Source organism: Monomorium pharaonis, chromosome 2 (assembly GCF_013373865.1).
Source record: "Monomorium pharaonis isolate MP-MQ-018 chromosome 2, ASM1337386v2, whole genome shotgun sequence".
NCBI classification, from domain to species: domain Eukaryota; kingdom Metazoa; phylum Arthropoda; class Insecta; order Hymenoptera; family Formicidae; genus Monomorium; species Monomorium pharaonis.
In genome coordinates, this window is record NC_050468.1 from 751,624 (window position 1) to 757,623 (window position 6,000).

Consider the following 6,000-nt stretch of genomic DNA (forward strand, 5'->3'; position numbering starts at 1 on the left):
AATTTTAGACCTTGTACGCACAAATAAAGTCTGGGCCCAAGTGAAGCAAACATTTAGGAACAATACTACGCTTTCAGATTGAGCGTAGGCGTTCTAATAAAAAAGTTTAATGAGTACGAAAATTTCGAGTCTAAAAAGAGCAATCTGAATATTTTTTTTTAATTTTTGGTATAAAATTAAATTTATAAGCTGATATTAATACATAAACTTTAATTTTGGAAAAGAATTTCCAAATCTATAAAAGAAATACATACAAAATTTTGTTAATGATGTGTACGAATGACTCTACATTATCGACTTCGATCAAGTTTGAATAGCAGTTTAACATCCCCTTAAGGGGATCCAGGAGTGCCTTTGAAATTTGATCGAGGTCGATAAGGTAGAGTCATTCGTGCACATCATTAATGAGATTTTATATGTATTTCTTGTATAGATTTAGAAATCCTTTTCCAGAATTAAAGTACACATATTAATATTAATCAATAAATTGGATTTTATATTGAAAACGAAAAAAATTTTTCTCATATTGCTCTACTTATCGACTTTTTACGTGTACATAACCCAAATTTTCGTTTTTTCATTTTCCAATTTGCGGAATGCGAATCTTTTTTTCTAGGATTCTAATCTTATTTCTAATTGCACGATATTATTCCTGAGAGTTTTTTCTAGGGGGCGACGTGATTATTTTATACATATAAACTATAGATTTTTTGTATGAAGCAAATATTGTCGTTAGGTGACTAATAAATAACAATTTTTTTTTATTTATCAGAACAAATCGTACGTCGCCCCCTTCATTTTTGTGCGTATTTTAATCCTGTAAAAGGATTTTGCATTCTGTTACTCCAATTCGAAAATCCAAGTTCCCAAAAAAATGTCGGTAACTCTGTCACTCCCGGATCCCCTTAAGGGGAGACTAAACTGCTCTGTTTTATCATTAATTTTCGGACACCGAAATCATTTTATTGATTGCATGGAATTGAAAATCCTTCTCCAAAATTAAAATACAGATAATAACGCGGTGCGCTGCGATCAATTTCATACGAAAAACGAAAGAAAATTAGAAAATTATAGTTTTGTTATCGACTTCTGTAGTCGACTCGTGAAAACATTGGCTGCGTATAAAAGTTTTAGACTTTGTACGTATAAAATAAGCATGGAGCGCACTTGGCATTTCAGCAAAGAACAATACTGTGCTTTTAGAATGAGCCTAGGAACCTTAGAAAAAAAGTTTTCGGTGTTTAAGAGGATCCTATCTGTTTTATCGTCAGAATTGTACAATTTGTTCCAATGTACAACTTTTTATTGCATTTACAGAATTAAAGATTCTCCACAATTAATTCTGGAAAAGGATTTCGAAATCTATAAAAGAAATACATACAAAATTTTGTTAATAACGTGCCCAAATGACTCTACATTATCGACCTCGATCAAGTTTGACGAGCAGTTTAGCATCCTCTTAAGTGGCTTCTTTTAGACGTCTAATAAATGCGTCTTTTAGAGAGATCGGATAAACATCTATTTAATAGATGTTTATCCGATCTTGTCTTTTTCCTTAAATAATGGTTACAGGTAAGTAAAATAAATTAAAATAAATTAATGTTTAAATTAAACTTTATTATCGCTCTTTAGAATACACTTTATAATATTCTTTGTAATATTCTTTATAATACTTTTTAAAAAGGTAGAAGGGATCGAGATGAATATAAAAGTCCAATATTGTCTTGGGTTAGGTCTTGAGTTAGGTCTTAGGTTAGGTCCATCAATAATCAAGGTATTAATTCTTCAAATTATACGAATGAGAGCGCGCCGAAAGAAGAGCTCGATCCGCTCGAGCCATAACACAAAAAAAAAATCTATCGTGAATGTATGATAAGCTTTCATTAATTTACTGTTCATAATTACGATAGAAATTAATTAAATTATTTGCCAATTCCATACGTTAATATCTCAATTATTGGTGGACCTAACCAAAAACAATATTGGACTTTTATGTTCATCTCGATCCCTTCTACTTTTTACGAGCGTTGACCAGTATGTTTGGGACACTCTGTATATACATATATGTATATACAGACAAGCATAAATAACATACATACATATGTACATATTTTATATTGTAACCGTGAGCGACGGCTAACTTCGCCTCCGTCTCTGGTCGCGGCCCTGAGCCGCCCAGATGCCGGGGCGACCGTTCCTCGTAATATTTTCGATGCAATACGTAATTGGGCGTCAGGTACGTTAAGCGTACCACTCTGTCTACGCCAAATCACAAATTAGCGTTACGCTATTGAAATCGCGGAAAAGGCGGGCGCTCGTTAGGCGACCGGGGTGTTAGCGGCTCCGATAGCCAGCTACTCAGTCCTAAAATGGCAGAGAGGGAGGTTTGGCGCGAGCGGATGGAATCGGGAAGGGCGAAAGAACTATTAAGACAACGTAAATTTAACAATAAGATTGACGAATATATTTAACAATAAACCATATAAGATTATACAGCTCCGCTAAGCGGCAATGGTGACTCGCGCGCGTTACAAGCTGACGACTGTTTGAAATTAAACTTCGCGAATACGGGACAATGAACGGGTTACTTTACGTACGCGGGAATTCTCCAACTTGTCTACGCTTTGTCCTGCGTCGTTGGTGGATGCCAAACTCCCAATAGGATAACGGTTTTCGCCAAGGGCGATCGGGACAAACTGTAACTCCGAGCTCGCGCGGTACGCGACGAACTCGTGCTCTTCCGTACGTTATAGGATCCGGCTAGCAATATGCGCGATAATTATCATTAGCTCGCCAACGAAGCGGTACAAGACAATTACATTAATTCTGACGAGAGCGCAATTACAAAGAAATTCGCGATACAAATGTGACAAAGTAAATTTGATTTTACGAAATTTTAAATGCGCGACGATCTACAACAGAATTAACGACAGTAACTCACGATACGATCACGCTACAAAAATACAGGTGACTCGGCTGCGGATCGGGACGCATACGCAACGTAATTGTAATACCGAACGAACAGCACGAAGCGAACTTACGCGGGCGGGCGCGATCGGGCGAAGCAACGATACTCTAATAAATTCGTGACTCTAATCTAATGATTACAAGATCGTAATCAATTCGTAACTCTTTCACGAGTTGCCCAATTGCGAAATCGGTGGCTTTACAATTCTAATACGACGCTTGTCTCAACAAGCCGGCTGCTTCGTCTCGGCCTCGTCCGGATCGAGAGGTTTCCGGCTTCTGCGTCCTCTTACACGATATCTCAGCTCGGGATCTGGATCGCACACACAATACAATACAACGTCCGCAGCTCGAGTGAGGGATCCTGGATCCTGCGGGGGTCGCTCGGCGACGCGCCCCACCTTGCTTCTGATAAGCCGGGCCCTTATTGGCCGCGATATTCCAAAATCAACTTGCGCGTGGCGCGCAATGTGCACGCCGTCGCTTGCTGATCGATCTAAGCGCGGTGGTCGATATTGTTTGGCCCCGTGCACAGGAATTTTTGGCGCTTTCCTCTGCGGCAGATTCTTTTCTCCTTGCCGGGCGCATTCTCCGCCACCAACACGTTATTTCCTCCTCGACGAGGGCGTTTACTGATTGCAAACTGTCGCGATCTTCGCCGGAACTTGTGCGGGATCGGATTTGAAGTCGCCCCGTCGGGACACCGGCCTCGCGCGCCTTCGCTGGATCCTGAAAGCGTGATTCGACGACAGTATCGGAATTCTCGTACGATACAAATTGTAGGCAAAATAAGGGCGATATTACCTGCGGATCCCCGCTCGAAAAGGGTCTCCGTTACTCCCTTGATGTCCGCTCACTCTGCGACCTCCGTGAAGGTTCTCCGTCGAGACGAGACGTCCAAAAATTACAAAATAGATCGCTGTGGCCACCGATTCTCGCCGCACTCGCGATGCAGCGCTTGTAAGAATCTTAACAATTAGCGAAGGGACAACATACGAGACGACACACACAGAAAACATGACTTATCACGCTTTCGCATCCGTTCCCGAGCGGGAGGACGCAGGACCCGCGTGATGTTAACGCGTAAGGGCCGATGAAGCCCTTGTGACGGACAGCAGCCTGCGGCTGTCACGTCACAATATATATAGGGTGTCCCAAATCTGGTGTGCAATACTTCATGGAAAGATAGACGGGATCGAGATGAACATAAAAATCCAATATAGTCTTGGTTAGGTCTATCAATAATCAAGATATAAATTTTTTAATTTATGCGAATGAGAGCGCGCCTTGCGCGCCGAAGGAAGGGCTCGAGCCGCTCGAGCCATAGCACGGCCTACTGTCTCAAGCATTGGCTGCCGGCGGCGGCGGGGGGAAGAAGGAGAAGCGTGGCGTCGTCGCCGTTCCCACGTCTCGCCGCACCGCGCCTAAGCTCGCGTCGATGGCTGCTACGCATACTCGCGATTACATGACAAGATTATAAATTATTAATAAAAATATGACAAATTAAAATCGTAATAAACTTCTGTAAATAAGAAAGTCAAAAGAGAGAAAGCGATGGAAACGTATGAATCCTGCAAATAATATAATATTTGCCGCATCAAATTCTCTTATCGTTTTTTATGGAATATTCAATTAACGAAGATTTATCACGATTGATTCTTTATACATTCTCTTTTCGTAACCATCTTATTAGAAAATTACAAAATGCACGAAATACTATCCCTAATATACACTCCTAAAATAACACGATAGAAAAATATTCACGTTTGATCTAAGGACTTCAGGATAAATTATTCGATGCGACTTTTACGGTAATTATAGGTAATCAGAGATCAATGTTATGTCAAGTATCGTTAGTATGGTTAACTACAAAGGATTTTCTCTTGTATATGATAGAGAACTTCGAGTTTCTTCTATCGTTAATACATTATAAGTCACTGAAAATCTGTCGTAATTAATAATGCAATTAAGGTAGAAGAAACTGTAAGTTTTCTATGGTTATAAAAGAAAATCCTTCGTTGTATTAACAATACATGATATTAAACCATTAATTTTTAAGCATAATTATCGTAGCATCGCGCCTAAGCTATCGTGAAAATCGTTACATCAAGAGGGAATATTTTTCAGTGTTATTACAAAGAGTGTAACATACTATGGATAAAGTATTTCGCGCATTTTAGTATGACACCTCTCTCTCTCTCTCTCTCTCTCTCTCTCTCTCTCTCTCCCCTCTCTCCTCTCTCCCTCTCTCTCTCTCCTCCTCTCTCTCTCTCTCCCTCTCCTCTCTCTCTCTTCTCCTTCTTTTTTCTTCCTCTTTCCCCTCTCAAGCACTACGTAGTACACAAATACAATAAATATTACCACGTTTAACAACATTAGTTTGTACTATTCTACTTTCATTATGTGTAATTAAATAAAGCAGAACGTTGCTACAATTTTTATATTAAAAAGACAAGATAAAAAGATGTATTTCGCGAAGTTAGCAGAATATCTTTCCCTCTAAAGTATTTACAGAAACACGATAAATGTCATTTTCAACAACAACAGTTCCAATCAATATTATTAGAGTTTCATTAAATGTCATATAAATTTTTTTAACAAGATTACTATTTTTTAACATTTTTTAACATTAAACACGATACGACACTCAGAAAGAAAGTATCGTGCTGATTATTTATCGCAGTTTTAGTGATAATTTTGATAATTCTTTTTTTTTTTTCGATCGTAGCCTCAAAATATAAAGAAATGAGAATTGTTAAATTTTATTCAATTTACACACATAATGAAAGAAATGTCTTAATTTTTTTTAAAACGTGGTAATATTTATTGTATGTGTGTCTCTATCGTAGTGCTTGAGAGGGAAAGATAAGAAAAGAGGGTAGAAGAGAGAGTAGAGTTGGAAGAGAGCGCTAGAGATAGAAGCAGAGAGAGAGAGAGAGATGATGATAGATAGAGAGAAGAAGAGAGCGAGAGAGAGAAGAGAGAGGAGAAGATCATATATATATAGAATATCAGACTCTATCTCCGCGCTCA